Genomic DNA, 13,227 nt, shown 5'->3' with positions numbered 1-13,227 from the left:
TTGTCACCATTTTAATTATGTTGATTTTTTAAAATTAGATCCTGGTGTCCTTGGTCAGCCATTAAGCATCTCATTCTGTTTCTCTAATTATTCATGATAGATCATATTGTTCTCCATATGTAGACTAAACCGATATTGTTCTCAACACTAATTGAGAGTAAAATTCATTTTAGATGGACACCATTCTCAAAGAAGGTACCTTGCAGGCATATGCCTTATTTGTGTTGCATTGTGGTTCTGAGCTGCTACTCATCAGAGTAATTTCCCCAAATCAGAAGCTGCAAAATATTGCCTCTCTTGGCCCCTGCTCCCCTGTTGACCCTCTTTCACTTTGTCTCACACACTAACCTATCTGCTCAAAGCAAGAATGCTGGATGGTTTTGACCCCCAGCATCTGTACAATGAGCGATGGACAATACAGAAATAGGCCTTTTTTTTTCCTATACAGACCTGCTTTTGTACTTTTGATCCTTGGAGCCCTGTGAGCTCCCCGAGTGCCTGGGAGATAGATGTGATCTGTTAGCCTCATCCATAGCTGACAGCAAGCCACTTTCACACAGCCAGGCAGGTATGGCTGCGGCTGGGTAACAGATGAGAACCCATGGGGAGCCCTTGACTGTGGAGAATGAAGAATCAAAGGTAACCATATTGGATGCAGATACAAAGGAACTCCCTCCCCCCCTTCCTTTTCTTCTTCTTTTCCCCCCATCCTTCTGGTTTATTCCCTGTTCTTCCTTGCTATGTTATAACATAGGTGAAAAAGTGCTTTCCCCTTCAGAGAATCTGAACATTCCTAGAATAAGCATATTGTTCTGTCCTTTCCTATTTGTCTTGCCTGCCAACATTGCAAGAAAAGCATTCCTTCTGAATGAGTAAAGGAGGTGGTGGTGGAAACTCCTCAGAGTAGTCTCTCAATGCTCTGAGTCTAGAATCTCTGTAAAATACATGTAATTGGTACTTCATAGGGGACACCACAATTAAGAAATGCTTTTGGCATTAAATATGACTTGATTCCATTTCATCTGATGTCCTCTTGTGCTTTTAGATATTGGCAACAATTAATGCTTGTATTTATCCTTCCCCAACCTTATGCTCTCTAGGTATGTTTGGACATCAACTTCTACAACTTCTAGCCATTGCCTACATTAGCTAGGAATTCTAGGAATTGTAGTCCTGGTGTGTCTGAAGAGCAATGGGCTGAGGTAAACGGCCTAGGTAAATTCTGTTCAACACAATCCCATGCCCATTTATTTGGAAGCATATCCCATTGTGTTCAGTGGACTTCTAAGTGGGGGACTGCAGCCTCAGCTATTAAATCTACCTTGTCTCCCACCAAATGGCCTCATTTCAGTGAACGAAGGCTAAAAATCCATTGAAATCAAGTGGATTGAGGCTGCATCATAGAAAGAAACTCAGTTAGGATAACATTTATTCAGTGTTGAATTACGGATGCAAAGGAATGCGGCATTGAACAGTTTACCACCTATAGAATGATGGCACAAAACCTCTAAACTGCGTTATTGAATATATATCCTGCAGTTTCCTTCGGTATTTTCTTTTTGTAGATGTAAAGGTACAGGAGCATCTCAGCAGGACTTGGATAACTTCATTCAGATTTTGAAATTAAGGAGAGTTAGGCCCAGTACATACTTGGATGGGAGATCACCAAGAAAATCCAGGATTGTAGGCTAGACTAGGAAATGAAAGATTATTTTGAAAGAAAGCAATACAAGCCACTTCTCTATGCTGCCAAGAAAACTACACTGATATGTCTGTGAACACACCAAGAGTTGAGCTCAATTGAAATGAGGCTTTCCTGTGTGCAGGGACTGATCCTAATTGAAGGCACCTTATGTAGAAAAGAGAGCCTTAAATATTCTCCCCAGCCACATGTGCTTAAAATTCCCTTCCTCTTCTGCATGAAGAGGTTTTAAAAAGAAAAACTTTCAATTTCAGCAAATGAAAACCAATAATCAACTGGACTTAGTGGAAAGGGGAATGTGAGTTCCATGCAGTTCTGGTACTTAAATTTCTGGGCTGAGAATGCTTTAAAATCTAACACAACATCACAACCCTGTGCATACCTGCTCAAAATGTTTAAGAGTGCCTGGGACTACTGCCTTGGTGTATATCTTCTGCATTAATTTCAGGCAATGACTCTGTTAAAAAAACAAAGTAATTCTCACTAACCTAAAATCAGACTTCCCGTATGACAAACAGCAAAAATAAATTTGAAAAAAAACCCCCTGAAACAATAGACATATTCTGGGCACTCTCAACAATGTTGTGAAGGAGTTAATTTTCTGTTGTCTAGGACTGAAACACATTTGCTGTCCTTATTTAGATAAAATGAAGCTGTCTCTCCCGCTAGTCTATTAAGATTAAGCAAACTGTTTCTCTTCATTAGGAAGCCTAATGACAAGACAGACAGAGCTGAACAGCCAATGCATTCCCTTGCTATGCAATCCAGGGAGGTCATTTCCCCATCCTCACCTGCAAAAGAAAATGCTCAGTCCTACCTACTTTATTCACCTTTTCTCAACAGGACTGTATTTGAGTCTTAGATTTAAAATTCAGTTGTTGTTTCTAAATGAGCTGGGTGATGTATGTTGTCATGAAAAGGGTCTATGTTCTACTAGCTGATGTCAAACTGATGGTTCCTAGTCCCAGAAGTGTCATGCCCAGTTTAGTTAATAACAGATTGTCAAATAAAGTAATAAATCTCCTTGCTCAGTGACTTTTGCACAGCTTCCTCACAGTCTCCCTAATTCAGCATGACAAGTACGGCTTTCTGCACCCAGGGTATCTCCAGGAGCCGTCGGAGACATGCTCACACCAAGAGAAGTACAGTACATGAACATTTTGAAATAGCAATACTTGTGCAGTAATCCACAATAACCTTGACAATGCAAAAATACATACAGGGCCATGCTTACCATTATGTAGGGAGGCAACCATCTGAATTGCCAAAGATGTGAAGGCAGAGGCACAACTTTGGTCCATTCCTCCTAAGCCTCCATATACCCTTGCTTGCTTGCTTGCTTGCTTGCTTGCTTGCTTGCTTGCTTGCTTGCTTGCTTGCTTGCTTGCTTGACACAATTGCATGTCCCACATGGCATATCCTAAATCTTTTAGGAAGCATATCTAGGGGTCTAGGACTACAGAGATGGTCGGGAAGAAAATATGCAGCAACCATTAGTAAAACATGAGCTTATACTAGGAAAATAGGAAAATGTGAAGAAGAAACTCAAGATTGCCCTGCTTCGGCTTTCTTTAGACTTTCTCTCTCTGAAACTATGGCAGGCTTTCAAGATTCTGTTATTGTAGTCTATATAGATGAAGTAGAGTTCTAGTATGTCTTATGTGTCTGTTTCCTGACCTGCTCTACTATCCTTTGGAATTTTTGTGGGATTCTGTCCTTAAAGTCAGTGTGGAACTAGCATTTGACTGTCCAGTTATCTTTTTACATGGAATGGAATGGAAGGGAAGAATCTTTTCTTTATTTGTTATATCTTAGCCAGCTATGAACATATGACATAGTTTCCTATAAATTCTACTAAACCATTCTTTATAATTTAATGGAAATAATAATAGAAGTTTTTCACTGCCCTTAAAATAGTATTGTAAAAGATGGCAATCTTAGTCCAGTTTTATTGCTCTGGAACTGACTGCATCAAGGTTAACTATGGATTCATGGCCAGTATGGCTCCCATGTTAAGTCAACACTGAATGCTGTAGAAGACTCACTTTCTATAACAGCTTTCATCAATATTTATTTTAGACCTGAAAATAATAGCACTGAGAAAGGAAAAAGTGGAGGAATAGGACAGAAGATGATACAGGTACACAGGAGAACCTAACAGTGTAGACAAGATATTTGGGATGATCTACTTAGCATTCTTGAACTAATTTTTAAATTAGCCTTGGCCTTCACCTAACTGATCTGGCATAATCAGGAAATTTATCTGTAACTATAAATTATATATACAGGCATCCCATATCTGGGCTGCAGAAATGGGGGCAACCACTAAGTGGCAGCAAAGAGAGTCTTCTGCACCTTTTGCTGTCATTTCATGGATCTGGATTTTTGCACCCTGTATATCAGGCACCTACTATAAAGTTAGTTATGCAGCTTGTTTTAGGTTTTTGAGTTTCCCCATAAAACGATTGACTAAGTGACTGCTGGGCAACTGGGAAGATAGAGAAAGATCCAGCAAAGGATTTCCCTATTCCTGAATAAAGCTTTACCAGCCTACTATGTTGCAAATATGTGCAGTAGCAGATAGCATTACAAAGTCAGCTGGAAGTAAGGCCTGGCCAACTGATCTAGAGACTTCTAAGTCAACAAGTTCAGACTGTAATTAAATGCATCCTCACCAGAATGCCAGGTCAGATAGCTCTATATGGAAGCAAATGATTCCTTTGGTCACCTGTTCTTGAGCTGTTGAAGATCTCTAGGCTATAAGCCAACAGCCAAACTTTGAAAATGGCTCGCTAGTTTGCTCAATGGCTAGTTGGCAGCCAGTACACAGCTTTCAGTATAGGAGTTGTATGTGTGATAAGCCATATAGGTGCAACATTCTGCATCCATTGCTTCTGAACTACTTTCAAGGGGAGCCACATCTAAAACATATTGTAATAAACTAATCTTGAGATTTCAAATGCACAAAACTTCTTATCTGATTAAGTGATCACCTAAAGGCTTGCACACAGTTGTGTGACAAATTGAGCTAATGAAGATTTTGCCTTCAGTTTCTTGAGAACATTATTATTGTGAAATTAGAATAAGCTGAAAAATAAATGAGAATGAATAAATAACCCATAGGTAGTCCTAGGAGCAAAAGAATTCATTGGCTGAGTTATATTATTCTAAGCCAAGTATTTCTTTTTTATTATTATTATTATTTAGTGAGATCATAATGGCCTAGTTCACACAAATTATTAAGCCACAGTCTTTGGTTTACAAAGCACTATGACTGGTGTCTGCCTTGCATTAAGCAAATACTAAGCAAAACACACTGTGGTGTCCTCCTTGTGCAGGGTAGACAAACTTTAAATAAGGATCCACAAGGCTTGGAAAAAGAAAGCAGCCTCTTGGGAGCATGTTGATCCAACTCTCATCTCTCAGTTAAGATATTTTGGCTACTGCTGAATATGAAATGAAACAATCCGAGATTCTACTGCTTGCTGTTTCTCTGGCAGCTCCTGTGTTTAAAATATTGGAATATTCTAGTCATTAGTTCCAGTTAAAGATCTGTTTAGTTCCTGCAGATAGTGGCAGAAATTTGCTGCAAAATGACCTGGGAATAAGTCATATTGAAGCATCATGAAGATAATTCTAAACACATTTAAAATTAAGCATAAATATAATTCAGCAAAGTGAAGCATTTTGCAGCACCAAATGCACTTGCTAAAAAGTGTTATCTCATTAGGCTGCTAGTTGAGTGTTTAGAAAGCCTTTCTAAAATATAATCAGGCCAACCAAATGCTGCAGACATGTACTGCATTTATTCAATGGAGGTGTTTAAAATACTCTTAAAAATCATCCACTGAAATGAATGGGCTTTACATGTCCTTATTCTATGGAACACAGAAGCACAGACTGAGAAAGAATAATCTTTCAATAATAATCATCAATAATATTAATACTAATATTTCTTCTTTGGTATCCTTTCAATTTCTTCTGCTTAAAAATGTGCCATGGTTCTAAAGTGTATGCATAAAATAAACTTGTGGTAGATTCTGTTAGGCCTGATGAGTGCTTATGCTGCTGAATTTCATTTTTTATTGCTACTGGAGCTTTAGAATCAATGTAGAAATCAAAGGGGAAGCTAAAGAAGGCTTATTGCTATCAGTAGCATAAAAGTGGATTATAATGTCATCCACTAACTGACAGATCATTTAGAGTCTTGGAAGAGACTGTTTTCACACTGCTGTTGTTTTCACGAGGGAGTTTTGAGAAGGCTCCTTATTGTCAGAGCTATTTTTCACCCAATTTGTTTCCAAATGATGTCTAACCTGAGGTCTTCCCCCAGAGAGGAATTTAAGCAATGATTAATGAGGAGTGTGTGACCAAACCCACCTGGGGAAAGGCCCATCTGCAAACTCAGGTAAGACGGAGAGGCCGACAAGACATCAGCTTGTGAGTGACGGACAGTTTCCCATGGCTTTAGGCACTGCTTACAGCAAATGCAAGATGTTCACTGTTAACGTTGCTGCAATTCATAAAAAATAACAGAGATAAATGTTACTCAACCAGTCTTGAAAGATTTGTAGTTTGTAGACCCTATGTATCTCTCCTACCATTGCCCAGTTTGTATTGGTAGAAAGTGGGTGAAACTCTCTAATGAATTAAATAAACAAACAGCTAAATGAAATACAGTCTCCCTTAAATGGACCTTGACTCCTGGTGATGGCACAAAGATGTCCGTGTTGATTTCTTGGCACCAATATAAAAGTAACTGTTATTGTCTTCTTCTGGGAGATACACACACACAAACACACACACAACTTCCCTTTCTAGTCTACATCCCTGAGATTTCCCGGTGATCTCCCATTCAAGTGCTAACTCTAAGCAGTTCTGACGTCCTTAGTTTTTTTGAGATGTTTGTGACTTATAAATAAATGAAATGTAAAGTCTTCTTAACCAGAAACAATGCCTTTTTCCCATGTCTCACTCAAAGCTGTCCAGTAATTAGATCAAAGATTCAAACCAAGGTCACCAGAATCAAACAAAATTTCATTGAAACTCCTGTTTAGAAGTGAAGGTCACATTTAGAAGCTGCAGTTCACAAAAACTTCCAATGATATTTTTTAAAAAGTGTATTTTTTTAAAAAAAAATAGTGTTTATTGGGCCACATCTATATAGATCTACATAGGCTCAGATTTGTAGAATTTATCCTAACTTGCTTCTAATTTTGTCAAATAAGCCTAAATAAGGAGAGCGTTTTATACTAGATTTTGATATTGGACTAGCAGTGAGGAGAACCAGGTTCTAGTCCCCCCTCAGCCATGGAAACTCCCTTGGTAACTTTGGGCTAGTCACTGTCAAACAGTCCAACCTAACTCAAGGCTGGCTGTTGTGGGGAAAAATAGGAAGGAGTACTATAAATATACCACTTTGAGCTCCTCTCTAAAACGTGGGATATAAATTATACCAATCAATAAAATGACCCTTGCAGAAATTGACAAAAACATGAAGTGCAATTTTTTTTGAAGGTCTGAGCAGGTATACATCTCCTGATTCCTCATCCCATCATATCTGAATCTCTACAAACATAATTCCAAACTAGCATGGCTAAAGTTAAAGATGGTGAGGCCCCAGGCTAGGAAGGGTTCATCTAAGATGGGTAAATAAGAACAGATACAGCACCATTTCAAATCACTAATGTAAGCAGGATGAAACAACTATCCTGGTGCTCCAAACTAGAAGTTTTGTATAGCCTCATTACTACATAATGTAGCCATTGATAGATCTGATAGAGTTACAATGCAAGAGACTGGCAATAATGGGAATCATAATCCAATGAAATCTGATGGAGACCAGGCTGCTGTATAGCCTTTATTCTACCAGTACGTTTATTCTATCAGTAAGCATATAGTCATCTTACTACCCTGTTTGTAAGCAATCCACAGCATTCTAAATGATAGATTGGGCAAGGCCTTGCCTTCCAGATGTTATTTGATTGCAGCTTCAATTATCCCTCAATATTGTCCATAGTGGCTAGAAATGATGGGAACTATATCTTATCACCCCGGCAAATAAGTCTCCTCTCTATGGCTACCATACTTGGCTGGAAAATTCCCTATGACCACTAGATGGCATAGGGTGATACCAAACACTCAAACATTTTGCTGCTATCTAGTGATCATCCAGATTCTTGCAGCCCAGATATGATAGACTTCCCTTCCAGCACCATAATGGATCCCACTGTCTCTCAAGAAAACACATGCTTGTGAAGGTAAAGAGCAAGCATTCAAACTGTCAATACATGTTATCTTGTAAATTGTCAACAGTCCTTTGCTTTCCAGCCCTCTCTGCGGAACAAAATTCTTCTCGCTTGCAATATTTGGCACAGATGTGGATAAGCATCATACAGCTTTGACTATTTGAAACCAACTGTTGTAGGAGGAAATGGGGAAGGAGAAAATTACTTCAGTTTGATGTGTAAAAACACACCCTACAAAACAGTTTCGCACTTTCTTTAACTACTTCTGTTGCCAGGAACATGTTTACCATGATTTAGATGTCTATTATACGCATGAATGGCTTGTCTCCTTAATTTCATCAAAAAAATGAACCCTCATAAGAGGCACAGATGCTGGTATGATGGTAATCAAATTAGTTTTTGGACAGGTTTATGGCCACTTGCTGTCAGTTAAGCTCTTTTTGGCTATCTTCACTCTTAATACAGTTTTGATGGTGATTAATGGCTCCATTAATACTCTGTTTTTGCTGTGATAGACACAACATCATGGTGTTGTTGACCACAGATTATCGTAACACTCTGTAAAATCCAGTCCTGAAATATATTAGTCATGCCTAATGTGGAGATGTCAGAAGGCAGGCTGAAAGCTTAACATATGTAGGAATCTTCCAAGTAGCCTTAGGAGGCAATCCAAAATAATGAATCTTGGCTGATCATGTCCTGACAGTAACAGGACTGCACTCTTGCAGTCCATCCTAGCAACAAGTAAGTTCCTCTGACTTTGATAAAGCAAACTTCCATGTCACAGCACAATCATCAGACAAGGGGAAATCTTACTGAATTCCATAGGGCTCACCTCCAAGTAAGTAAATATAAATGAAATTGGTTATATGGATTTCAGTTGTAATAATGTAATTCTAGGTATATTTACCTGGGAACAGGTAAGTAATCTCTGTAATTTCAAATGCTTTGAACTATAAACATTTCTGAATCAGCATGCTTTGAACTAAAGTTTCAGATTTGTATTGATGCGTTCTACTCCAAGACTTATTATAGCAAAATGATGGAAAAGTTTGAAGGAAGGATACCAATCTCTCAAGGTGGCTGCGTATTAAAGGAGGGATCAGAAACATAAACTTGCTGAAGTTAATATATTCCACGTTAGGGATATTAGGAAAATAATACAAAATAAAACAGCTAGTGCTACAATGGCCTGATACAGAACTATGGCGCAACTACCCCGGAATATTTTGCACAGTTGTGCTTGTAGCATCCCAGAAAAAGGGCATGATAAAACTGAAAATGGTGCAGGAAAGTGTAACCGAAATAACCAAGGAACTAGAGCAACAACTGTCTTGTCAGGAAAAGTCACAGCGCAAAGGCCTTTTTGGTTTAGGGGAAAAGATCAGTAGGACAAGGCAAGGTAAAGGTCTATGAAATTACCTTCCAGTTAATTAAGCATTTGAAAGTGTGGGATATAATATTTCATGATAATATTCTAAAATCTTTCACTGAATATTCCTGAGAAATATATGGCAGGCAAAAGCAGCTTTGAGTAAGATCCCTACTCAGTCTTCGATGGTTATGGAAGCCTTGAAGGAGGCCTATCAACCAACACTTAAATTGTGGGGTTTGCTATGACAAGCTATAATGAAGCCTGCCAACTTTAAAAGGGGGATTAAACAAATTAGCAAGTCATAATGGCTATATCTTATGCCCAGTATTAAAGGCAATATACATGTCCATCCTGCATCTCAGAATCAGTCGCTGAAGGCTTCCTTTGCTCTCATATTCTTCTTGCGGCCTTTCTGTATAATCTGTTTTTTTTTACCCTCTTGGGATAATAGAACACAGGACCTGATTAACCAGTGCTCTGATGCAGCAGGATCAGACAGAAAGATAGGGGGGGAAAAAGATAGAAAATACATAATTAATTACAAACATCAGAAGAGCAGCAGTATCTCCCACTAGTTCCAAAATCCAAAGTACATTAAAAACACACACACACAAACACAAATGAATGTCACTTGGATGAATAAACAAAACCATAAACCTATTTGTGTGTGTGTGTATGTGTTGTGGCCACAGTAGATAGATGTTTTTCAAAACATATCTACCAACCTGCACTGGACCAGTGTGGTAGATTATAGTCCATAACCTTCAATGAATTTTGCATTGGATTGATTTGATCTGATTATACAAACACAAACATAAATACACACACACGTGTGTGTGCATGTGTATCTTACTCAATTCTAGTCAAGCTGCCAATACTAAACATGATCCAGAAAGGTAGAATATTCTAATTTTCAATTGCAAAGTGCTTCTGCCTTTTCCTATGCAGGGCTGCAACTGGGGAGGGGGGGGGTAAGCGGGGCATGTGCCCCGGGTGCCGCACTGGGGGGGGTGCCAAAATGAGTGCTGGGGGGCACCAAATGGGCATGGAATCCATGTTTGCCCCAGGTGACACAGACCCTAGTTGCGGCCCTGTTCCTATGCACTGCTCATCCCCACCCAGTCATTACTTTGGCATGCCCATTCTTTTCCGTTTTCCCAATACTCAAATTTCCAATACTGGGAAAAGTTTTCCTTTGAAGTCAAATTCTGTACTGTACCACCTCAGTAATGTGATCAGACCATAGCCTTGATCTCTTCTTGTACAATCGTTTCACTAATAAATTTTCAGTCTCCTGACTTCTTACATTTCAATTAAATCCTAAGGGAAAAATCATGGAACAACTCTTCAGTGTGACTTTTTCACAAGTGGTGGGAGCCAGGGAGATGGTGGACTGTTGAGAGATTATGTATACATAAACAATGTATATGCCAGAATATACATGTACAGCCTACATCTCAGGATGCCCAGCCATAATTTAGCTGAAATTTTGATCTCTTTTTCCATCAAATTGAATAAGAATTTATTTTTTAAAAAAAGCTGAAAAAATATCCAGCCTAACACTAATTAAAATCTTATTGATCTCAGTGGATCTATTCTTAAATATATAGAGAGATTTGTAACCTAATAACAATTCAGCACCTTTCATTAAATTTGACTCCTGGTTACTATCTGGACAGGTCCAATTTTCTCTAACAACAGTATGGAAGCATGTTATCACTGCCTGTCTTCCAATTTCACCAAGGTTTTCTTTCTTTGTGAAAGAGATTTCTGTTTCTATCCCATTCTCAAGATGCCTTTGCATGTCATTAAAAAAAATTACTATGTTGTTGCAAGTTAATGAAGGGTGCACCTAGTTCATTTGGATTGGACTTTCAAAGCTATGCAAGGTTGGACCTAGTCAGTATTTGGATAAACGACCAGCAGGAAATTTCAGGTCTGTAGGCCACACTGAGAAGTCATATCTCTCTCTATATCTATCATCCACCCATCCATCCATCATCTCCATCCATCCATCATCTCCATCCATCCATCCATCCATCCATCCATCATCTCCATCCATCCATCCATCCATCCATCCATCCATCCATCCAACCATCCATCCATCCAAAGACAATGCTGTACTGTTGTCAATTAAACTACATGTTACCAGAAGCTGAGCTTGATTAGAAAGAAAATTTCAACTTTCATGGATCAGATAAACTTATTTGCACAGTGGAATAGGTACTACAACCATAAACCTCATGAGAACGTAGAGATGCCAATGAGATTACACTATGCTTGTGCTACCCTATTTCTACTCTATAGTGAACATTAAATCTGGTGTGTGACCTTTCACATTATTAGGAGTAAGTTTCTCTGGCATCCCTGATGTCCTAAGCTACTGTACTCTTAATGGGGTAGGAGTCTTCAGCACCAAAAATCAGTCTGGTGGCACATTTTCAGACTAACAAACTTTATTAAAAGCCATTTGCCTTCATGAACGACAGCTTGCTTCATCAGATGCATGGAGCCTGAACTGATGCTCCAGGGAAAACATTTTTGCCTAGGTCCTGATTACACATACTACTATATTATTGCTAGGTGTCATTTGGCCCTTGTACGGATAGTGTCACCTAATGACAACAAGCACGCCTTACAACACAGCTGGAATATATCATACGAAAGGGCGTTAAAAGAAAAATATCAGCATATTTCTATCCATTGAGGATGTTCATATAAATAAAAAAGCATTGAGGGGGTGGGGGGTGGAAAAATAGCTTGCTGCCTTGTTTAAGGTCATTTTTAATTCATTACATGATTTATTTAAAAATGGAGTCAAATTTACTTTTTAAAGCAACCCATTGCTAGCATTGGAACATCAACCTCTGACATTTCCCATGGAAAGTTTTAGATATATTAGCACCACTAGATATGGGCTGGAACAATCTGGATAACCACTAAAGGAAAGCAAAGAGTTAATGTTTTCAGTACCTCTTGACTGCTGTCTAGTGGTCGTCCAGGTTTCTGCAGCCTAGATCTGACATCACTAGAAAGAATGTATAATTATTGGGTCTACTGCAAATGCCTGTTTTTCTTGTGGGTTTATCTAGAAGCCTGCAGTACTGTCTGGAGAGCATATTTTCTGACTAGCTCAATGTTTACCCGAGGTGCTGAGTGTGTTTGTACTACTAATTTTGCCAGTCTGGCCAATGTGAAGAGCTAAATATTGAACTATAATCTGTCACCAGGGGACCAACAAAAACATCAAATTTATCACATCATGTGCCCATTTCAATGGAGGATTTGGGGTAGGCCTACCCAATTTCTTTAAATCTATTAATTTATTAGAATTCTTTTTAAATACATAAGTATGATGCCATCTGTCTGGTACATGCTGGCAACTTCCCTGACAGATTTTCTCTCATTATTGAAAAAAAAGCTCATTATGAGAACATTTACCAAAGCATTCTGAATCCTGCCTATGCAAATATGAGATGGGAGGAAGGGAAAATGTGTTTCGTTATCTATTTTTGCCTTGGAAAAAAGAAACCTTGATCAGTTTTAGTGCTAGGGATGAAAAAAAGAGAAGATGGGATAAAACCAAAAGAAGTAGATCAGGAAATATACCTGTAAGTCCTTCTGGTGAGCAACACTGATCTAAGACCTCAGCATGGTCCAAAATATAGAAGATGTGCATGTAAATAAACATACATGTTTACATATTTGATTAAAATGTTTGCAGGCAAAAAGTAGTATGTCAATGTTATATTTTTAAATGAACGTGTGTCATTCAATCATTAATATTCAGTGGGAAGCTTACAAACAACAAAAACATTAAACAGTTAATTTGCAGCAGTGCAAAAGAATAACCAGAGTACATATTCAGCATAACATTATGCAGCACCATTAAAAGTGTATAG

Source organism: Candoia aspera, chromosome 1, assembly GCF_035149785.1.
Source record: "Candoia aspera isolate rCanAsp1 chromosome 1, rCanAsp1.hap2, whole genome shotgun sequence".
In the NCBI taxonomy this organism is placed as follows: domain Eukaryota; kingdom Metazoa; phylum Chordata; class Lepidosauria; order Squamata; family Boidae; genus Candoia; species Candoia aspera.
The sequence above is the reverse complement of the archived record's forward strand: the minus strand, read 5'-3'. Positions refer to the sequence as shown.